This window comes from Tachyglossus aculeatus, chromosome 21 (assembly GCF_015852505.1).
Source record: "Tachyglossus aculeatus isolate mTacAcu1 chromosome 21, mTacAcu1.pri, whole genome shotgun sequence".
NCBI classification, from domain to species: domain Eukaryota; kingdom Metazoa; phylum Chordata; class Mammalia; order Monotremata; family Tachyglossidae; genus Tachyglossus; species Tachyglossus aculeatus.
In genome coordinates, this window is record NC_052086.1 from 72,896,801 (window position 1) to 72,921,735 (window position 24,935).

The following is a 24,935-nucleotide window of genomic DNA, read 5'->3' on the forward strand; positions in this document are numbered from 1 at the left end:
ACTTGGCCAGAGGCTTATCGTTGAGGGGCTTTAATAAGTAATAAGTAACGAGAGATTCAGAGGCAGCAGATATATTACTGTGGTAGTTAAGCATTTACTATGCGTCAGGCACTGTACTAAGCTAGGGATGTAGTGGCATTTACTGAATCAACTCAGTGCAAGCAGGAACTCAAGAAGGAAATTTGAATTTCGAGAGTAGAGATAAGAGCCAAGGTTCCCTTCCTTGTTCAAAACAACATCTGAGACACTGCTGGGAGCTTGAAAACAAGCCTTCAAAACACATGTTGTCAATCACGAGAGAAGAAATATGTTAGTCCTAAAATGCTCCAAGCATGCATGAAAAATAATGGGATTAGCATCAGTTTTAGGTGGTTTGGTTTAGCCTGTTAGGGAATGGGCCAGCACGTGTGTGTGTGTATATTTCTTAATTAACACTTGAAAAATAAAATCAATCAGTACACTTCATACACATACACACACCCACAGTCACAAATGGCAAGAGCAACAGGAACTAAGGGAGAAAAGAGATAAACTGGTGCTTCAGTGCCAGTGCTGGGAAGAGCATGTAACTCTCTCGTGTCTTTTCACTTTCAAGACCTGCTTTTGACCCTCCCAGGATTGCTGAATTGAGCATATAGAGGCAAGTGAGAGAATGGCTGTGGGAGAAGTGAATCATTATTGATGATGAATCATGATTCTAGAGGCCTAACAAGGGTGGACTGGAAGAGACCATTCATTCTTGGGTGGATCTACCTGTTACCTAAATAAATGGATGGATCACAGGAGTAAATTATGAGTAAATGAACATTTTCAGGGCCTTGCTATGTGGAAGAGGTTTCCCTTCGAACCCCCTGTCTAGAGCTGCTTCTCAGGGTGGCAGGATGGTAGATTGCATTAAGATTCTTGGAAAGTGCGGGCAGAAAGGCAGAGTTAGGCCTACTGGGCTGATATTTGGGCCTGTGGTGCTGGGAGGCGGGTCTGGGAGATAATCCAGATGGGACCCAGAAGCTGGGACTACAGCAGGACTTTGGCCAGGCTTCTAGGCACTATTCACGGTAATGTTACCCAGATAGCAGGCACTGCACCATGTCAGGTGGGCTCTGAGCCCCACTCTTAGACTGTAATGGGCAGGGAGAATATGCCCCATTAGAGGGTCTGTCTGAGACCAACTTGGATTGCCCACAAATAGGCAGAGATACCTTGGACTGGAGAAACCACGGGGAGGATGGAAGGCTAAGCTTTTTACCAGGAGGGAGAAGTTGAAGGCAGGTAGGCTCAGGCCATTCAAGGCCACCCGAGGGAGTGAGAAGTGTAAGAAACCCAGAAGAGAGTCTTGAAGGATGCCCATAGTTAGGAAATGAGAGACAGAAAAAAGCCTTTGAAAGAGAGTGAGAAGGAGAATCTAGAGAGGTGAGAGGAAAGTTAGAACATACTGTGTTGGTGATAGAGTAGTCCTTGTTGTCAAAGGCGGCTGAGGTCAAGAAAGATGACATTAGAGTAGAAGCCATTAGATGTGGCATGAAGGAGTTCATTGGTGACTTTGGAGAGTGCAGCGTTGGTACAATGGAAAGTATGGAAACCAAATTTTAGCAGGTCATAAAGGGCGTTAGAGGAGAGAAAGTGGAGGCAGCAAGTGTTTGCAAGCAATGTGGGGAGTTTGGATAGGAACGCAGGTCTCTTCTAGACCTACCTGCCTTAGATATGCTGAGGGGAAGCAGCAGGGCTGACAATTCAGGGCATATGGCTTCCCCGCTGCAGTGTGGGAGCAGCTATTTGTGCCATGCTGTGTAGCTGCAATGAGGACATCGGTCGAGGTAGATAATGAGTTGCTTTGGGTCCAGCTGCCTGCAGGGCTCAGGATTCTATTCTGCCTAGCAGCTCCTTTAGATGGGGAGAGTTGGTCCAGAGGGGGAATTGGCACAGTTTTTAAAGATGCATCCCTATCAGTTACAGGAAAGTGAATAGTTGGTCAGAAAAGCTGTTTCATGTTTCCCCACTCCTCAAGAACTTTCAATGGTTGTCAAATCACCTCCACAATAAGTAGAAATCCTTTACTATAAGCTTTAAAGTGCTCTATCACCTTGTCCTCTCCTACCTTGTCTCCTATTAATAATAATGATAATGGTGGCAATTGTTCAGTGCTTACTATGTGCAAAGCACTGTTCTAAGCGCTGGGAAGGATATAAGGTGATCAGGTTATCCCATGTGGGGCTCACAGTCTTAATCCCCATTTTACAGATGAGGTAACTGAGGCCCAGAGAAGTTAAGTGACTTGCCCAAAGTCACACAGCTGACAAGTGGTGGAGCTGGGATTTGAACCCATGACCTCTGACTCCCAAGTCCGTGATCTTTCCACTGAACTACGCTGCTTCTCTGCCCACACACATTGCTCTTCTAATGCCAACCTACTCACTGCACATCGATCTCAACTGTTTCACAACCTGCCTCTGGCCTAGAACTCTCTCCCTCTTCATATCTGACAGACTATCACTCTACCCACCTTCAAAGCCTTATTAAAAGCTTGTTTCTAAAATCTGCTCATCCTTTCCATCCAAACTGCTATCACATTAATACCGTCACTCATCCTATCCCGCCTGGATTACTGCATCAGCCTGCTTGCTGACCTACCAGCCTCCTGTCTCTCCCCACTGCAGTCCAAACTTCACTCTGCTGCCCGAATCATTTTTCTACAAAAACATTCAGGACATGTCACCCCACTCCTCAAAAAACCCCAGTGGTTGCCCATCCACCTCCGCATCAAACAAAAACTCCTCATCAAGGTGTTAAACCTCTCCACCACCTTGCCCCCTCCTATCTCACCTCGCTACTCTCCTAATACAACGCAGCCCACACACATCACTCTTCTAATGCTTACCTTCTCACGGTGCCTCAGTCTCACCTATCTCACTGCCGACCTCTACCTCACGCCCTGCCTCTAGCCTGGAATGCCCTCCCCCTCTTCAAATCTGACAGATACTTACTCTATCCCCGTTTAGAGCCTTACTGAAGGCTCCCCTCCAAGAGGCTTTCCGAGACTACGCCCCCCGCCCCGTTTCCTCTTCTTCCACTCCCTTCTGTGTTGACCTGACCTGTTCTCTTTGTTTTCCCCCCTCCCAGCTCCACAGCACTTACGTACATATCTGTAATTAATTTATTTGTATTGACATCTGTCTTCTGCCACTCTAGACTGTAAGATCATTGTGGGCAGGGAATGTGTCTGTTTATCGTTGTATTGTACACTCCCAAGCACTTAATACAGTGTAATCTGCATGCAGTAAGTGGTCAATAAATGATTGAATGAAAGAATGAATATTTGAGCCCCATCTCAGTCACTGTCCTGCTGTGTGACTTTGGGCAAATCATTTAATCTCTCTGTGCTTCAGTCTCCTCTTCAATAAGATGCTGCTGTCTCGCTCTCAATCAATCAATGGTATTTATTGATCACTTTGCGCAGAGCACTGTACAAGTCGTTGGGGCAGTACAGTACAATAGAATCCCTACCAACAAGGAGCTTAGAGTCTCCCCCTTAGATTTTGTGTGGAACAGACACTGTGTCTGATCTGATTATCTTGTACCTTACCACAGCTCTTAGCACAATACTCAGCAAACAGTAAGAGCTTAATAAACACCAGCACTAACTGCCAAGGAGACACAGAATATATATTTCCAAAGACAGATCTGCCTGGAATAAATAAAAGTAATAAAGTATCTGTGGGGAATGGCTCCTTGTTAAGGATTACTTGCCTGAGAGAAAGGTATTGATTAAGTGGCAGAAGAGAGCCTTAGCCATTTAGAATTTCTGTTGCTTTTCAATATATACCAAAGGGAAAAGTCAGATGGCAGCTATGTATTCATTTCTGCAAAAATTCATTTTTCTCTCTTCCCCCTCCCACCCAAGCAAATAGAGGGAAAGATTGCTTAAAGGCAAAGTTACTGTATAGTAAGCTGATTAGTAATGACATGCAGTGCAGATTACAGTTAAAAATAACAAATACAAATCAACAGCTAAGTTTCTAAGTTGAGATGGGCCACAGCCCAAATAGTCATTACCAGAGGATAGCTGCAGGTGTTTCCCTACATAGCCTGGGCCAGGCTGCTAGCTCAACCCATCTGGTCCACGAAGAAGTGGATGCTAGTCATTTCGCATGGGAGTCCACCTTGGAATGGGCAAACGGCTGCTGAGCCTTGGACCCAAAGCCTTCAGCAAGGGATCTTGGTAGGAAGCAGAAGGCTAGCTTGGCCTGGGAGTCAAAAGGACCTGGATTCTACTCCTGGCTCCGCCGGTTGCCTGCTGTGTAACCTTGGGCAAATCACTTCACTTTTCTGTGCCTCGGTTACCTCATCTGGAAGATGAGGATTAAGACTGTGAGCCCCATGTGAGACACAGGCTGTGTCCAAACTGATTAGCTTGTATCTATCCCATTGCTTAGAACAGTGCTTGATACAAAGTAAGTTTGTACAAATATCACCATCATTATTTTTATCATCATTCTCATCAGTCCCCGATTTTACCTGAGAGAGGTGATGAAAGGTTTGTTGTCTGTCTCCCACTCTAGACTGTCAGCTCGTTGTGGGCAGGGAACATGTCTACCAACTCTTCTGTATTGTACTTTCCCAAGCCCTTAGTAATGCTCTGAACACAGTAAGTCCTCAATAAATACCATTGATTGAGTGATCTCTGATTTTCCCGGGCATAAATGATCACATAGGGTTTTTTACCAGCCTTCACAGAGATGGCTGGACTTCCTAGGGACATCTAGACTCTTTTCTTCTTGTTAGTAACAAAGAGTGGCTCTCTGTGGCTCACTTCCTAGCAATCGGCAGAGCCTAAAGGAAATCAGGCCTAAGAAAAATGGAGTGACCTCTGCCTCTCTCTCCTCTCTGGATTTCTTTTGTCAAAGGAATCTGTTTCAGAGAGGAGTGGGAGTGTTTATAACAGGCAGCTCACACACTAGAGGAGGAGAAACAGAGTGTGGAGATACCAGGTCATTCATTCATTTGATCATATTTATTGAGCGCTTACCATGTGCAGAGCACTGTACTAAGCGCTTGGAAAGTACAATTCAGCAACAAATAGAGACAATCCCTGCCCACAACAGGCTCACGTGCGTTGAGGGTATATAGGAAAATAAGAATAGTCTCAGTGCGACTTTCGGGTCTCCCATGTATTGGAAATGAATGAGGGACTGGATGACTAGTCTCAACTGTTAGTATAGCCTAGTCTATGGTTCTGGGAGTCAGAGGACCTGAGATCTAATCCTGGCTCTTCCACCTGCCTGTTATGTGACCTTGGACAAGTCACTTAACTTCTCTGTGCCTCAGTTTCTTCAGCTGTAAAATGGGAATTAAATCATACTCCCTCCTACCTAGACTGTGAGCCCCATGAGGGACAGGGACTCTGTCTGGCCTGATTATCTTGTATCTACCCTGGTGTTTAGTATAATGCTTGGCACATAGAAACTTCTTAATAAAAAACATTATTAGAACAAAACTTTTTAATTAAAACATTATCAATTCATTATTAAAACAAAACAAAACTTTTACTGAGTGTCAATGGATCATCCAACTGCATTTTTCATTCCCTGCAGAGGTTTGAGAGAGGAGTCCCCTGAGCCAGCAGTGCCCGGGCAGGCCCAGAGTTTGGACCACTCTTTCATTCATTCAATCGTATTTATTGAACGCTTACTGTGTGCAGAGCATGTACTCTGCCGACCTGTGAGGAGTATTCTTAGAATTCAGGAAACGAGGCTTCCTAACGACCCCGACCCTGCTGCAATTAGCCACCAGTTCTGGTGAGGGATGTTATTCTCCTCCAGGTGCCAGAAGTATCTCCCTGAGGCCCTCAACAACCTCACCAAGTCTCAATCTCCAGGAAGCATTAGTTTCTCCACCAGCCCTTTCTGAGTATCCCCAAGTGACAGGTTAGAACCAGGAATGAATTAACACTCCAGTGGGCCTGAGGCAGAGGTTTTTCTATGCCAAAGCTTCTCTCCTTCCTCCTTCCATCAGCATGCTCTGATGGGGCTTCACTAGACTGGCAGACGGGAGAGTGTTCAGAGTGGGGAGTGCAGGAAAGAAAGGCGATATTCTGCTACAGTAGCCTGGGACCCCTTGTGGGCTCTGTATGGGGTGGGTATGCCAACAGAATTGTTGACAAAGTACCCAGGGCTTCTCTACTGAAAGAAACCCTGCTCCTATCCAGCAACTTCATTTTGAATGAGGAGGGTCTGGAAAGCTGTGTCTCTCTGAGAAGCCTGGGCTGTTGTTGTGGAAATCAAATGCTAAAAATGACTAAATTGTAAGCTCCTTTGGAGCAGGATCACGTCTACTTCCTCTATCGTGCCATCCCAGGTGCTTAGAACAGCACTCTGCACACAGTAAGCACTCAAGGAATAGACTTGATCAACTGAATTGTCCTTTAAGATCTGCACTGAGAAGTCCACCATAACTGAAATAAAGCCATTCAAGAGATGTTCTGTTTTTGAGCAGAATGGGTCCTGCCAACCTCTCCAGAAAAGGAAAGAAGGGCGAAGGAAAGATAGGAGAAGTTATTTCATGTCAACACTTTGCTACCCAAAAAGTTTAGTCAAAGCAATTTTCAAAGGAACAGGCTTTGATCAATGAGTCCTGAACAGCAGCAAACATAAATGGATCACAGGAAGCCCGCTGTTAATGAGGTCTCTGATGAGGCTAAGCTAGATCAAAACACTTCTGAATACAAATGATGTCCTGCTTTTGCCAGGGCCCCACCTTTAACAAACAAAGCTAATGAGCCAACTGCTTTGTCTATAAATCCTAGCAACATCCTTCCCAACACTTCACAGGAAAGAGGTAGAGTTGTTTATTCTTTATTCTCAAAAGAAACCCTCCTTCCTGCCCTGGTAAGAGGCAGAGTGGGTCAATGGTCTCTCTAGGTAAGGATGCAATATGTAGTACCTTCACACATGGGTTGGGAAAAATAGAATCTGGCAGGTGAGAGGCAAGGAGACAGCTGGACTCTATTCTGAAATAGGAAGTGGTTTGTCGAGGGGAGGAGCAGCATCTCAACAGCTCCCCAGTGACCTAATTACCTGGCAACCTTGAAAGCGAATCCCAGAGCCAAAGAAAACAGCCAGTAAAGCCAAACAGTATATTCTTCTGGCCCTGCTGCTACTGGAGAACAGGCTATTAGCAGAGACACACAATTCATTGAGGCCAGCCCTACCTTAAGGTGAGACATTGTTGACTCACGACCTTTTTGCTCCTCCCTTCCCTGTAGAGTGGCCGGTCATCTGGTTTTATACCAGACAGCATGGTTTTCAGCCGGCTGTCCCCAGTCTGGGAAGGACAACACTGGATAGATGCCTCTGTGTGTCTGGAATTTTAACATTCAACCCTCAGCCTCTCTCTCCGCCGCTGAGTTCTGCCACTTCGAAGTGGCACCTGTTTTCGGAGGGCACTGGGAGGGGACCCCAGTGGCTCTGGGACAGTGAGGAGGGGTCAGGGTCAGGCAAACTCGGCATATTTCCACAAAACGCACCCTCAAAGTGTCACAGGTTTATGACCGTGACTCAGGATCCTGTGGGACTCCGTGTCTAGAATTTCTGATTCCTGCCAGTGGCTACCCAACTCTCCTAAGCCTATTCTCTCATTCCTTTCACCAGTCAAGGAAAAATAATGACAAAGGAGAAAAGTGAGGAAATAGTGGCCTAGTGGATAGAGCAAGAGCCTGGAAGTCAGAAGGACTTGGGTTCTAATCCCAACTCTGCCATTTATAGCCCACCGTTGGGTAGGGACTGTCTCTATGTGTTGCCAACTTGTACTTCCCAAGCGTTTAGTACAGTGCTCTGCACACAGTAAGCGCTCAATAAATACGACTGATTGATTTATCTGCTGAGCAACCTTAGTCAAATAATTTAACTTCTCTGTGCCTCAATTACCTTATCTGTAAAATGGAGATTAAGACTGGAAGCTCTATGCAGGGCATGGACTAAGTCCAACCTGAGTAACTTGTAGCTACCCCAGTGCTTAGTGCAGTGTTGGGCACATAGTAAGTACTTAAATATCATGAAAAAGAAAAGAGTCATTTGGAAAGACAAAAAAGGGCAAGTTGTGAGATTCTATGCACAGGCCTATGTTAAAATCATCGCCGTCCCTTGAATTAAAAAAAAGATCATGATGTTGGTTTGTTAGGTACGGGTGCAGGTGAGGCTGAGAAGACTTTCTTGGTATATCAGCACTTCTTCCCAGGCTGCCCTTCACTTTGTGGCTTCTGCACCCACTTAGCAGTCCTGCTGTAGTTGATAGTTCTGCCTGAAAATTGCTTAGGGAAGCAGCGTGGCTCAGTGGAAAGAGCACGGGCTTGGGAATCAGAGGTCGTAGGTTCTACTCCCACCTCTTCCACTTAGATGTGTGACTTTGGGCAAGTCACTTGACTTCTCAGTGCCTCAGTTCCCTCATCCATAAAATGGGGATTTAGACTGTGAGCCCCATGTGGGACAACCTGATTACCTCGTCTCCACCCCAGTGCTTAGAACAGTGCTTGGCACATAGTAAGCGCTTAACAAATGCCATCATTATTATTATTATTGTTACTGCATTTTGCTTCTGCTCAAAACAAGCCACCCAGATCCTACTTGCAGCATGCCCAGTTGACCTCTGGTCCGAAGACCTAGTAGACAGAGCATGAGCCTGAGAGTCAGCAGACCTGAGTTCTAATCCCAGCTCAGCTCCTTGCCTACTGTGTGACCTTGGGCAAGTCAATTATCGGTGCCTCAGTTACCTCATCTGTAAAATGGGGACTAAATAGCTGTTCTCTCTTCCCCTTTGACTGTGAGCTCCATGTGGGACAGGGACTGTGTTTGATCTGATTTTATTGCATCTACCCCAGTACTTAGCATAGTGCTTGGCACATAGTAAAAGCCTGACTATTGTTATTATCATTATTATTATTCACAGCTGCCTTGCTGCAGGTAAAGATTTCTTTTTACTTCTAAAGGGCATTTCTTCTGCCTGCTTGGTGTTACCTCTTTTGAGCCTGTAGCCATCTTTTATCCCCTGGTCAAGCCCAGCCCAGAGAACTGTCACACCGTGAATATTAGTCCCATGCTGACACGCTGGATTCTTTCTAGGGCCATGCTTTGGTGATTCTGTCTTGCCAGTCAATACTCGTTGATACTACACAATGTATTTAATGGCTCATGGGTGACACTGATGTCACATCTAGCTTTGTGAGCAGTCTCATCAGTGTCAAGATCGGATTTGCAAGCAGACTGCGACCGCTAAAATGACTGCCTAGATTTTTCTCAAGAAACAGTTGCTGAGAAAAAGTCACAGGACTTCAGAGACTTTACCAGCAGCAGTGCCTTGAAGAAGAAGGATTAAAACAAGCAAAGGGTGCCATCCACTGTGGAATCTCTCTGCCCTTAGATACTACAACAGTGTTGTTAGCTGTTTACAATCAGGGCATCAGTTGGCTTCAGGTTAAGGTGTGGTACAAAGCATATGGATCTCTATCGCCTTGCGGATTCAGGAGAGCTTCTCAAATCCTTTGGTGGCTTCTAACTTGCTACCTAAGTGCTAGAAGTGAAGGAGTAAGAGCAAATATTGGGGAAGGGTTTTCAGTCAAATTACAGTTTAGCCCGGGAGTGACAATAATAATGGCATTTGTTAAGCGCTTACTATGTGGAAAACACTGTTCTAAGCACTGGGGAGGTTAGAAGGTGATCAAGTTGTCCCACGGGGGGCTCACAGTCTTCATCTCCATTTTACAGATGAGGTAACTGAGGCACAGAGAAGTTAAGTGACTTGCCCAAAGTCACACAGCTGACAATTGGTGGAAGTGGGATTTGAACCCATGACCTCTGACTTCAAAGCCCATGCTCTTTCCATTGAGCCATACTGCTTAGATACTGGTATTAGAACATTTTCGTTGCAGAACCCTAGAACAAACTTAACTATCAGCCATCCCTATGAAACACAAAGGCAGGTTACTGTGCTCTCAACAGACTTCAGATTTTCCCACTTCCACTTTAAGATAATATCTGTTCCCAAAGGCCTTTAGGCTGGCATCAAACACTCAGTAAATACTTGTGTTTCAAAATTTGACAGCACCATCATTTTCCCTACCTCTCAAGCCCATAACCTTGGTTTTCTCCTCAACTCCTCCCTCTCTTTTAATACCCATAGACCAAATCTGTCACCAAATCTTGTCAGCTCTTCTCTATAGCAACTCGGGGATCCACCCTTTCCTCTCCATCCAAACTGCCACCAGGCTGGTCCAGGCACTTGACTACTGCATCAGCATCTTCGCTGATTTCCCTGCCTTCAGTTTCCCCCCTTTCCAGGCCCTATTTCACTCTGCTTCCAGGAAGAATTTTCTAAAACATGATTCTGCACATATCTCCCTACTTCTCCAAAACCTCCAATGGTTGCCCATCCTTCTCCGCATCAAGTTGAAACTCCTGACCATGGGCTTTAAACACTCAATTACTTCTCTTCACTCTTCTGCCCACAGCCCTGAGACAGGAGATTTTCCAGAGGTACGACTAGCTGGAAATATACTCTCAGGTCGGGGGAGACGGTTTGCTGCTTACTTGGAAAGGGAAAGCTAGATTTTCTGCATCAACTAGGACCTCATCCTGCCTGAATACAATACACAGAAGATCACTCAGTAGTATTAGTAGTAATAATATTTCTCAAACACTTATTGTGTGCAGGACACTCTACTAAGCATTGGAAAAGAGTACTGTTCTTTCCAAGCACTTATTACAGTGCTCTTCACACAGTAAGTGCTCAGTAAATACGATTGAATGAAAAAGGGTACACAAGTGCATTAAGTGGGATTTAGTCATGGGCCCCTTCCACAAGGGGCTCACGATCCATGATTATAGATGGGGAAGAGTGGAGGACTGGAGATGGACACATCAAGAGCAATGAAACACTGAAACATGAAACAGCATAAGGAACAAAGACAAATACACAATATACAAAACAAAAGTCAGTAGAGAGCTGTGACTAGAGGAGCAGAATTTCACCTAGTGATTCAGAAACCAGGGCAATGGCTTGTAGTCACTAGCTTCCCCAAGGCAACCTGAGGCCTCAGCCCAGGACATTACACATCAACACAGCTACTAATGACATGTCAACATTAGCCCATCCACCCTTAAAAGATTCCCCATGGCTGGGACATGCTGGGCTGTCCCTTCTACCCACCTAAAGAACTTGCATGAATCACAGAACATTTTTCTTAAACCACTCTGACCTCTCCAGGTCCTCTCAATCCCCTCCCTCTAATCACCCCATCCCTGAACTTCCTTCCCAGCAACCCGGTCCCCTCCCTTCCCCAGTTCTGGCCTCTCTCAGCTCATTCCTATCCAACCCCTCTCCCACCCCTTTTGGGGTTGGTGAATGGGTAAGGTGGGGTGGAGCAGGAAGTCGATGGAGTTGAGGAATGAGAGGCAGCAGGAAGAGGAAAGGCGATCAGAAGAATTCAGTCAGTAATAATAATAATAGTATTTGGTAAGCACTGACTATGTGTCAAGAACTGTTCTAAATGCTGGGGTAGATACAAGATAATCAATGAAATCCTATTGGTTCTACTCTCACAACACCTCTAGAATCTATCCTTTCCTTTCCATCCAAACTGCTACCACACTGATCCAAACAATTATCATATCCCATTTTAACAACTGCAACAGCCTCCTGACCTTGCTGCTTCCTGTATCTCCCCTCTACGGTCCATACAACATTTTGCTGTCTGGATCATTTTATTAAAAAAAGTTCAGTCCATATCTCCCCCCTCCTAAAAAAAAAAAAAACCAAAACTTCATTGGTTGCCAAACCATGTTCCCATCAAACATAAACTAGAGAAGCAGCGTGGCTCAGTGGAAAGAGCATGAGCTTTGGAGTCAGAGGTCATGGGCTCAAATTCCGTCTCCACCACTTATCAGCTGTGTGACTTTGGGCAAGTCACTTAACTTCTCTGTGCCTCAGTTACCTCATCTGTAAAATGAGGATTAAGACTGTGAGCCCCAGGTGGGACAACCTGATCATCTTGTAACCTCCCCAGCGCTTAGAACAGTGCTTTGCACATAGTAAGCACTTAATAAATGCCATTATTATTATTAAACTTTTTATCAGTGTCTTTGAGGCACTCAATCAGCTCTCCCCATCTGCCTTCTCATTGATCTCCCACTACAACCCAGCCTGCTCACTTCACTCCTCTATTGCCACCCTTCTCACTTTACGTTGATCTTGTTTATCTTGCTTCCAGCCCCTGGCCCACATCTTCCTTCTGGCCTAGAAATCCTGCTCCCTTCCTATCAAGAGGCATTCCATGTCCTCATTTCCCCTTCTTACTCTTCCTTCTGCACTGCCTATGCCCTGGATCTGTATCAGGTGATTAAGCCCTTGATATTTACCCCACCCTCAGACCTACAGCACTCCTGTAAATATCCTTATGCCCTACCATTTTCCCTATCTTCATTTTTTTTAACATCTGTCTCCCCTTTTATACTGTAAGCGTTTTGTGGGCAGGGATTGTTTCTCCCAAAATTATTGTATTATACTCTCCCAAGTGCATAGTGCAGTGATCTGCACACTGTAACTACTCAATAAATATCACTGATTGATTAATTGATTGCTCTTACTACAACCCACTTTACAAGGTTCATTCTTCTCAAAATAAGCTACCTCCTGGGTCTTTTCATTCATTCGATCTTATTTATTGAGTGCTTACTGTGTGCAGAGCACTGTACTAAGTACTTGGGAAGTACAAGTTGGCAACATATAAAGATGGTCCCTACCCAACAATGGGTTCACAGTCTAGAAGGGGGAGACAGACAACAAAACAAAATATGTGTCCTTGTTATCTCCTCTCTTGTCGCTCTGTGTAACTTCTTCCTTTTCACACCAGGCAGACCACCATCTTCCCCATCTTCAAAGGTTTTCTGAAATCACATCTCCTCCAAGAGGTTTTCCCTGATTAATCTCTCATCTCCGCACTCTATGTCCTCCATAGATATCACTGCAGCCCTTGGACACCTACACTGACCACCCCACTCCCAGCACTTATGTACATATCTTTAGACTCTATTGTTCCCTCCTACTTGAAATTTATTTTTGTGCCTTTCTCCTTTACTACGGTGTAAATTCCCCTAGGGCAAGGATTATGTCTGTTAACTCTATTGAACTCAATCTCAAGTTCTCAAAGGGTATGGATCAATAAATACTATTGATTGGATCTCCAAGTGAAATTCAAGTTTCCACCTCCTCCCAACCTGTGGCTTTAAATAATAATAATAATAATGGTATTTGTTCATTCATTCAATCATATTTATTAAGCACTTACTGTGTGCAGAGCACTGTACTAAGCACTTGGAAAGCACAAATGGGCAACATATAGAGAAGATCCCTACCCACCAACGGGCTCACTGTCTAGAAGGGGGAGAAAGACAACAAAACAAAATAAGTAGACAGGTGTCAATATAATGGTAAGAGCCCGGACTTGGGGGGCAGAGGTCATGGATTCTAATCCCGGCTCTGCCACTTGTCAGCTGGGTGACCTTGGGCAAGCCACTTCACTTCTCAGCGAGGCTCAATGGAAAAAGCATGGGCTTGGGAGTCAGAGGTCATGGGTTCTAATTTCAGCTCCGCCACTTGTCAGCTGTGTGACTTTGGACAAGTCACTTCACTTCTCTGAGCCTCAGTTACCTCATCAGAGCCGTTAAGCACTTAGTATGTGCCAAGCACTGTTCTAAGCATTGGGGTAGATACAAGGTAATCAGGTTGTTCCACATGGGGCTCACAGTCTTAATCCCCATTTTACAGATGAGGTAAATGAGGAACAGAGAAGTTAAGTGACTTGCCTAAGCAGACAAGTGGCAGAGCCGGGATTAGAACCCACGACCTCTGACTCCTAAGCGCATGCTCTTTCAATCGTATTTATTGAGCGCTTACTGTGTGCAGAGCACATTGAACCATGCTGTTTCTGGACCTCCTACGCTGCTTCTACAGATCTGCCTCATTCAAGCGCTCTCCCTGGATCTAGTCTATATTGAAAATACAGCTTTCCATGTTCCAATGTGTTTCAAGCCCAAATGCCTAGGCCTCGTCACACCCAGAATTAATGACAGCAAAGAGTTCAATTTTGCCCTAGAAAGCTCCTGATTTTTATGCATGTTGGGTGCGCTGACACTGTTCTGTCTTAGCTATTTATTGCACTTTGAATTCAAAGATGACACTGCTGGCAGTGTTGCTGTGGGCGTGGGAGACTGTAACACAGCAGGGAACATAGACCAGCTGACTCAACGTCAGCATCCCCTGGTGAGCACAGCCAGTGATTTTGCAATGGCAATAATAGTATTTGTTAAGTCTTTACCATGGGTCAAGCGCTGTTCTAAGCACTGGGGTAGATGCAAGATAGTCAGGTCAGACACAGTCCCTGCCTCACATGGGGCTCACAGGCTAAGTAGGTGGGAGAACAGGTATTTCAACCCCATTTTACAGTTGAGGAAATTGAGGCACAGAGAAGCTAAGTGACTTGCACAGGGTCACCCAGTTGGGAAGTGGCAGAGCCAGGATTAGAATCCAGATCCTCTGTCTACCAGGCCTGTGATCTTTCTAATAGGCTATGCTATTTTTTTTCCAATGGTACCTGTTAAGCACTTACAAAATAACAGTGCTCAGCGCTTAGAACAGTGCTTTGGACATAGTAAGCGCTTAACAAATGCCATTAAAAAAAAAATGCCAGGCACGGTAGTAAGCACTGGGTGAGTGATAAACTAATCAGGTCGACACAGTCCATGTCCCATATGGGGCTCCCAATCTTAATCCCCATTTTAAGTCTGAGGAAATAATAATAATAACAATTATGGTATTGTTAAGCACTTACTATGTGCCAGGCACTGTACTAAGCGCTGGGGTGGATACAAGCAAATGGGGGCTCACAGTCGCACTCCCCATTTTGCAGATGAGGTAACTGAGGCACAGAGAAGTGAAGTGACTTGCCCAATGTCACATTGCAGACAAGAGGCAGAGTTGGGATTAGAACCCATGACCTCTGATTCCCAAGCCCATGCTCTATCCACTAAGCCATGCTACTTCTGGCACAGAGAAGTTGAGATCACACCACAGACAAGTGGTGGAGCCCCAGGGAATAGAAGCCAGGTCCTTCTGACTCCCAAGCTCGTACTCAATCCACTAGGCCACGTTGGAGAGATTACTCTACCTGCAGGAGAATGGGTTGGTAAGGTGTCACAAGAATTCACCAGCCAGGGTCAGTTCTTGAAGGACATTGATTGATTCAGCAAACCCTGGTGCTCTTCTACCGATGGCTTGGGAGATTTGTTCACACTGCAAGTAGAGTCCCACGTGTTCTGAATTTAGTCTGCAAAAGACACTCATCGTTAGAAAGCTCCTTGAGGCCAGGGGTCAAGACCACCAGCTCTATCATGCTGTACTTTCCCAAGTGCTTAGTTCAGTACTATGCACACAGTAAATGCTCAGTAAATAGTAGTAATAATAATAATGACATTTATTAAGTGCTTACTATGTGCAAAGCACTGTTCTAAGCACTGGGGAGGTTACAAGGTGATTTGGTTGTCCCACAGGGGGCTCACAGTCTTAATCCCCATTTTACAGAGGAGGTAACTAAGGCACAAAGAAGTGAGGTGACTTGCCCAAAGTCACACAGCTGACAATTGGCAGAGCAGGAATTAGAACCCATGACCTCTGACTCCAAAGCCTGGGCTCTTTCCACTGAGCCTTGGTTTCAGGCCTCTGGGAAAAGTGTGTAGGTATTGGGTACTTCACGCAGGATATTGTTGAAGCTCGATTGGTGTGAAAGGGATGTTCTGAGCAAGAAAGAAAAGTGGGCCTCTGCTTTCCCCTGGAATCCACCCTCAATTTGGAAGAAAGCACTCCATTGTCATCCTGATGCAGTGCAAGTTTTCTTTCCCAGGCCAATGGCCAGGAAACTGTTTTATTGCTTTGCATCTCACGGATCTTCCCCCCTGTTCCTCTCTGCGCCACCCCAGGCCCCAGGATGTCCCTCCCTGTGGAGCAGTGGTGGTGATCCCAGCGGTCTGTAGCCAGCTGGTAAGGCTATTTGCTCTTTCAGCCTTTCTCTCTGCTTCCTTCCCTTTTCTGGCCGGCTGGTGATCCTGATGACAATTTTAGCACATTAAAAATAATCATTTTTTAGCCTTATGTGTGGTTGCAAAAATACCACTGTACAAACCAGCTGCTATATTTCACTTTTGGGGGGGAGCACTGTTATGTGGCACATTGTACCAGTTCTTTTTCTTCTGAAAGCGGTGTCATTCCTTAACGTTGGGAAGGTGATAGAAAGGGCCCCAGGGAAGGAGGGGGGCAAATAGTTGTTACACCAGGGACAACCTCCAAAAGTCTGACTGGGAAGTTCTGCCATAAATGTTTGCTTGGAGGTGGAGTGGGAGGAGCGTGGGGCAGGGAGAGGACTGAGGAGCAGAAGCTCTTTGCAGCAACATTCTCCTACTTGGATCTGAGCAAAGAAGGAGCTCATCAGAGCCACATAGAGCAGCAGATGGAAAGAAAGGAATTTTTGTCAGTGTCTCGGGGCCAAACATACTGTAAGTATTGATCCACTGGGAGATTTCCCCATATCCCAAAGGAACAGCCTGCTCTGCCCTGAACTGAGTTGGATTGGGAAGTGGGGACACCTGCCTTCTCTCTCTGGCTGGGCCACTGAATCAATCCCTGGGTGCCCTTAGCCAAGCCTTTTTAATTTGGCTGAGCCTCTATTTCTCCAATTAACCCAATGGCATTCATTCCACACAAAGATGAGAGAGGCCAGGACTTGTTAACAGTGAAGCACTGTGAGACCCCTGCCGAAGCAAGTCCCCGTCTCCCAAGTGGTCCCATGGTTGTGAAATGTCAAGTTGTTCCTTTCAATAAATGTTTGAAAGGATACGCAGACAGTTGGCCTGTTTTGGCTGCCAGAAGTGTAGAAGATGCTACAGAATGGAGAGGCAGGATGAGTCTGCCCATATCATGCCAACCTGAAAGACCCCATTGTGAAATGGGGGTTCAGAGAGCTTTCTGCTCTGCATCAGTGAGTTCTTCTCTCTCCATCAGAAACATAACTTGGGTTGATCCTCTCCCAAGCTCACTTCCTGTCTCCAGAGTGGTTTTGAACAATCCAATTCCCGCCTCCCCCTCCCACTTCTCCACCAGTCCCACGCCAACTCTTTCTTCCAATCTATCTCAACTCTACTGGGAAAGTAAGTTCTTGTGATGCTTTCTAGGGCCACCAATTCACTGTACATAATAGCAGCAATTTATCATCATAAATACAGATGAAACAGAGAAATCCAGATACTCCTATTGAATAAGCTACTCTCTGGTAGTAAATTGAGAGCCGAAATCCCTCTGTGGAACATCTTTTCTGAACACAAAATGGTCCCCAGTCGTCAAAAGGAGTTAATAAAAGGTTTTCCAAGTCCCTATCCTATGGAAAATTTGGCTTAATTCTCCAGCTAAGAGATTCATTCATTCAATTATACTTATTGAGAGCTTACTGTGTGCAGAGCACTGTACTAAGTGCTTAGATATCTTTACATTTCAGAATCTAAATAAAAAAAGATTTCACTGATATCACCAAATAAACACAGCATTTTACAATGAATTCTGGTCTCGACTAATTTTCCTTAATGCTGGACCGTCTTTTATAGTCTGAAGCTCCTTTCAAGATCTAGAAATACGAATTTAATTTCCCTGTAAAACGAATATAACATTAGCTATTACAAAATCTACTACTGTAATGAGATCTTTTTACACAATTGGTAGGTTACTTTTTATTTTTCCAATTTATTCAAAATAAAAGAATGTTGTATACCTTTGTAGAATTAATAGAGTTTTCCAACCACATAGTGCACTTAAGGTTCTGGCTGGGTAATGTGTAGAGATGTTTAGAATAGGAATGAGAACTCACTGGGAAAGCAACGTGGCCTAGTGGATAAAGCATGGGCCTGGGAACCACAGGACCTGAGTTCTAATCCTTGCTCTACCATTTGACTGCTGTGGGAACTTGGGCAAATCACTTAGCTTCTCTGTGCCTCAGTTTCCTCAACTGCAAAATGAGGATTCCATATCTGTTCTCCCTCTTACATAGACTATGAGCCCCATGTGGGACAGAGACTATGCCCAACCTGATTATCTTGTATCTACTCGAGTGCTTGACACATAAGTGCTTAACAAACACCATTTAAACAAAAAATAAACTCTCATCTGCCTTGTTTCAAATATGACTGCCAATCATCACTACTTGGTTTTAATATGAAATTGCAATGAATGTTTTAGCCACTGGCAGTGTTTTAATGCAGCAAATGCCACCTCCCATCCTGTTTCTGAAGAGCCAGAGAACATTCTATCTATATTCCAATCCTCTAAGCCAGAGCAGATGTTACCTGTGTCACACACCATGCTCAAGTGACTGATTTTCCCCTATCATCAAGAAAGAGCAAAGAATCCAATACAATAAAGAAGGGGAATGAAGGGCAGCTTCATTGTTCCAAAACTTGTTCCAAAAACAATCCTCAAGACTGCTTCTCAAGGTCAAACTGGAATATTTAATTTGCCCTGTGAAAATCTTCATCCTAGAGCCCAATCTGGGTAAATAGTGTAGCAATAGATAATACCATTTCTTGATCATGGAAAATGGACTCATCCCTCAGTGGAGTTTATGTTTCTGCCTCTCTCCACGGATCGACCTTTTCATTAAGTTTGTTCCCACCAGCTTTCCTCTCTTCACACAAAAATTTGATATGTCAAGTCTATCATCACTTTATTATGAAAAATGCAAGTGTGTGGGAGCAGTATGGTCTAGTGGAAAGAGCACAGGACTGGAGGCCTGGATTTTAATCCCATCTCTATACCTTGCTTGCTGAGTGACCTTGGGCAAGTCACTTTAACCTCTTCATGGCTTCAACTTCCTCATCTATCAAATGGAACAAATAATAATAATTGGTATCTGTTAAGCACTTACAGTGTGCCAGGCACTGTATTAAGTACTGGGATGGATACAAACAAATCAATTTGGACAGAGTCCCTGTACCACATGGGGCTCACAGTCTTAATCCCCATTTTAAAGACAAGATAACTGAGGCACGGAGAAGTGAAGTGACTCACCCAAGGTCACACAGCAGATGTGTGTCAGAGCCAGGATTAGAACCCAAGTCCTTCTGACTCCAAGGCCCAGCTCTATCCATTAGGCCACTCTGCTTCTCTAGGCCACATTGGAGTACAATATCTGTTTCTGTTCTCCTTCCTTCTTATTCTATTATCTCCATGTAGGGCAAGGATTGTACCTGCTTTTATTATCACATTTCTAACCTAGAGTTTGGCACAGTGCTGGGCCCATTGTTAGTAGTTAAGAAATAATATTATTATGATTATTCCTTCTATGCCAAGGCACCCAAATTAAAGAAAAACACATTGTCAAGTCTATGTGAACTAGGCACATTTTAATAATAAACTCGCAAATGGATCATCAATCAATCATATTTATTGAGCGCTTACTATGTGCAGAGCACTGTACTAAGCGCTTGGGAAGTACAAATTGGCAACATATAGAGACAGTCCCTACCCAACAGTGGGCTCACAGTCTAAAAATGGATGTATTTTTACTGTCATTTCTTTATGACCACAGTAAAAATCACATTCCAGGAAGCTAACCCAACTCAACGCATACTGTTTTTGATTCTTTGGAACCAGAAATTTATACCCCAATTGTATCTAACCGTAAATGAGATCAATAAGATGTAGGGGTATTGTACACTGAAAAAAAACCAACAACCCTATTTTCCTGAAGGCACAATGTTTCTATTAATTTGCGTTAATGAATATAATAAAGAGTTAACATTCAAAATGAAAAGAAAAAAAGATGCTCTTTAATGAACTACTGCATGTAAAGTAGCATCTGCTACTTTGTTTATGACCAAATGTGTCAAACATTAGATGTGCCAGCATCCATGCAAACATTCAGCTGAAACTTTGAAAATTAGGATTTGATTCTCAGTGCAGAAAACAAAATCTTGTGCCAGGTCAGTGATGGTGAAATATGAAAAAGGGTTTGGGGCAGCAAATTTTCATTTGAGCAGCTGTACCCCAAGAGGGCTCCACACTGCTAAATTCCTTTCATTCCCTAAATTTTCTTCTCTCCTGAGTATAGACAGTCCCTCCATGACTCCTGTAGAGATGTCTGCATTGTGCTCTCTTTCTGATTTAAAGAAAAGTGTTTCTTCTCAACGGGTGCCGTAGAGTCAGGTAAATGATCTTAGAACACAACTTGGAAAATCCCTTTTGCATCAAACCAGAGCATATTGCTTACATCAGATGAAAATGAAGGCTAAATGCAAAGGGGCACTGAAAAATGACTAACACAGAAATATTGACTCGAATATATGGTATTACAGGAATTTCAAAGCCATGTTTAGGTGAAATATTTTCTATGCTTTCCTAAAGTTTGAATTTGTGCAAAATCCTGCTCTGTCACAATAAATTGTCCCCAGTGTGGGACAGTGACTGTATCTGACCTGATTATATTGCATCTACGCTAGTACCTAGCACAGTGCTGGACACATAGTAAGAGTTTAATATGTACCACAACTATTATTTATTTTGAAGCACATTTCCCAACTGATTAACATTCCCACTGACAAAGGCTGTGTCATGGGATGGTAAGCCACCACACTGGGAAGAATCCCGTACACAGCAAAATGGCCTAGTGGAAAGACCACAGGCCTGAGAGTCTGAGGATCTGGGTTCTAATCCCAGCTCTGCCAATTGCTTGCTATGTGACCTTGGGCAAGTCACTTCACTCCTCTGTGCCTCTACTTTAGTTTAAATCCTCCTCCCTTCTACTTGGCCCGGGAGCCCCAAGTGGGACAGGACTGTGTCCTACCTGATTAACCTGTATCTACCGCAGCACTTAGAACTGTGCTTGAGACAGAGAAAGCACTTAACAAATATAATAATAATATGCATGGCCTAGTGGATATAGCAAGGCCCTGGGAGTCAGAAGGACCTGGGTTCTAACCCCGGCTCCACCACTTACCTGCTTTGTGACCTTGGGCAAGTCACTTCACTTCTCTGGGCCTCAGTTACCCCATCTGTGAAATGGGGATTAAGACTGTGAGCCCCATGTGGGACAGGGACTGTGTCCAATCTGATTAGCTTGCATCTAACCCAGCCCTTAGTACAGTGCCTGACTCATAGTAAGTTTTTAACAAATACTATTAAAAATAAATAATAATAATAATAGTTCACAATGCTTCATTGCTATAGGTCAGATCTATCCCATTGTGCTTAAGGCTACAGCATTACAAAGGAGTCATTTATTTGTTGATCTGTGGTGAGAGACATGCAATATTTCCAGTGGAAGAGCTTTGGAGAAAGGCAGAAAGGGTCAAGGAAAAAATAGGGCTTGAATGGAAGAGAGAAAATGCAGACTTTTATGGATTTTTTCCATGCAAAATGCCCAACAGACTTTCACTCTGCCTTTGTGACTTCTAAATGTGATGATGATATCCCTCTCTACCAGGAATCTCTTGGCTAACTCACCCAACTCTCCTCTGGATATGTACCTGCCTATTTATGCTTAAGATCTCTTACTAACTTACCATGGGGTTTGTGCAGTCACCAGTGGACAGATTGTTTTGTTCCATCCCGGTTTCTTCACCTGACTCAGTGATTTTCCATTCCGTGTCCGCGCTGAAACCACCTGCTCCCCAAACAAGTGCAAACTTGAGGTGGGTGGCTTGTCTTCCAGGATGAGCAGTTGCCGACTTGTACTTCCCAAGCGCTTAGTACAGTGCTCTGCACACAGAAAGTGCTCAATAAATATGATTGAATGAATGAATGATTGAGGGTAGCACTGATTTTATCCCATCTACAGATCTGTCCAGGAAATACATCTTTAGCTCATTTGCATGTCCGGCAGGCTGAATCTTGGAGAGGCCTTCCTGGGTGCATAGGGAGGACTAGGTGGGCTGAACTCTAGAGCTCGAGTTTGCTGCTCTACCCTGAAAGGAATTTTCAGGTGCCTACTCAGAAGGCCTCCTGTTATTGTTGACTATCTACCAGCATAAAACAGTGAATGAGTATACCAGCTGCCTCAGGGAGCAATCAATCAATCAGTGGAATTATTGATCACTTACCATGTGCAGAGCACTATTTCAAGTAGGCATTATCCCTGCCCTCAAAGTCTAGCATGGGAAACATGGAAAAGAATTACAAGCGTCCCTCTAGACTGCAAGCTCGTCTCTCTAGACTGGAAACTTGTCAGACATTGGGAATCTGTTAATTCTGTTGCATTTTATTCTCCCAAGAGTTTAACACAGTGCTCTGCACATAGTAAGTGCACAATAAATATTACCAATTGATTGAGTCGAAGGAAGAAACAATTTTTAAAGATGCGTATGTAAATGTTTTTTTGGGGGGTGGGTAGGGAGCACTGTGAGAGAGGGTGAAATCTGAACAAAAGCTGAAGGTTTAAATTCTCTCCACCAAAGCGGGAAGAAGTGTCTGTGGGTCTGAGCACAGGGTAGGGTCAGGAATCGCTCCAGGGAAATGTCCTGGGTTTGAGGTTTGGGTGGACACCTGTATGACATATGGAATGGGAGGGAGGAAAAATTTTTTCCCACCTCAGGGTTGAAAGCCAGCCTACCTCTCATGGCACATTTAGTATGTCCTTTGTGAGATTTTTAGTGACTGATTAATCCTTGAGGACAGGGATCATGTCCACTAGCTCTACTGTGCTCTCCCAAGCAGTTAGTTCACTGTTGTACACAAAATAAGTCCTCAATAAATACCATTGATTTGTTCAATGGTTGTTTCTGTCCACCCCCAAAAAAATGCAGAACAAATCTGGGCAAAAAGTGTCCATTTCTAATGGAAGACTCTGCCTTGGAGACAAGTTTTTTCTTTAGTGCCCAACTCCAGAGATAAAATCAGCTCCAATGCTTCACCTTAAAAATGGGAGGAATCATTTGGTTTACAGCACTTTCTCATGGATTTTAAACATTTATATTTAGTGATATCACATGAACCATCTTTTTCAAAAAAAATGACCCCATTCAGTTCTTTGTAATTAAATGAGATTACATCCATAACGGCAAAACCAAATGGAGAATCAAAAATGTTTGGGCACATTTGTCAATGTGGACAGCTTATTTGGGAAGTTCAGGCTTAAAAAAAACCCCTGTTTTTTCTTCTGTAGAAAATTTGTTGGATTGAATCATCCAATTAATCGTCTAGACTTTCCACTTCATTTTGTCTATTTAGACACAGCCTTACTTCCAAATTCTGCCTGTTCCTCTCCTCTGCCATGTAAAGATTTTGTAGAGAAAGGAGGGAAGTTGGAGAAAGGAGAAAGAAAGACAGCATAAGAACATTCTTCGTAATGCTCACCTGTATGTTCAAAGATGACACTTCTATCCGACTGCTCCCCTAGACTGTAAGTTCGTTATAGACAGGGAATGTGCCCACTAATTCTACTGTACTGTACTCTCTGAAGTGCTTAGCACAGTATTCTGCAAATAGTAAGCACTCAATAAATGCCATTAATTTATTGATTACTGGCAAAATCCTAGTCAGAATCTTTTTGGACATAATTTGGAATGGCAGAGGAAGACACAGGGATTAAGGGATGGAAAATACTTTTTGGACTCTTTGTCATGAAAAAACTTTCCCTCCCAACAGGAGATGAGTTTTGCTAGTTCAGCCCTAGTGGGTTTGCAGCTGAGATGGGTTATGCCAGGAAATATCCACCAATGCAGGGGTAATCAAAGTGGAAAAGTGATGGGAAAAACCCATAAATGGGAGACAGGTATTGGTCACAATGATACACCACGCTTTAAACCACACTAAAGATCTACAAAGCCATGATACTGACCAACTTGCTTTTCATTATGTGTGAAGGCACCTCTGGTTCCTTAAGTGGCTTCCTCGCAATCTGTAGGCTGATACCCAGGCCGGGCAGGATCACCAACACGTAGCCTGGAATGTAATCAATCAATCAGTGGTACATACTGAGTGCTTAGTGTGTGCAGAGCATTGTACTAAGTGCTTGGGAGAGTACAATATAACATAATTAGCAGATACTTCTCTGCCTATAAGGAGCTTACAGTCTAGAGGGGGAGATAGATAATATACACCACTCCTTTTTATGGTATTTGTTAAGCAATTACACTGTTCTAAGTGGTGAGGTAGGTATAAGTTAGTTCAGTCAGATGCAGTCCCTGTCCCACCTGGGGCTCACAGTCTAAGTAGACTGGAGAACAGGTAACCCATTTTAATAATAATAATAATAATAATGGCATTTGTTAAGCGCTATGTGCAAAGCACTGTTCTAAGCACTGGGGGGGATACAAGGTGATCAGGTTGTCCCACGTGGGGCTCACAGTCTTTATCCCCATTTTACAGATGAGGTAACTGAAGCACAGAGAAGTTAAGTGAAGTTAAATGACTTGCCCAAGGTCACACAGCAGACATGGTGCAGAGCTGGGATTTGAACCCATGATCTTTTAGACTGTGAGCCCACTGTTGGGTAGGGACTGTCTCTATATGTTGCCAATTTGTACTTCCCAAGCGCTTAGTACAGTGCTCTGCACATAGTAAGCACTCAATAAATACGATTGATGACGATCTCTGACTCCCAAGCCGGGCTCTTTCCACTGAGCCACGCTGCTTTTACAGTTGAGGAAACTGAGGCTTAGAGAAGCTTGCCCAAAGTCACAGAGCAAGCAGCTGGCAGAGCTGGGATTTGAACCCAGGCCCTTCTGACTCCCAAGCCTGTGCTCACTCTTGCAAGAATAAGTTCCCCCACCCTGGCTTTTAGCTTGGTGATAGCAGTGCAACGATTTGAAACAGTAAGAATGTCTGACCCTATGGCACGAAAGTCTGAGAGGCTGGAACTT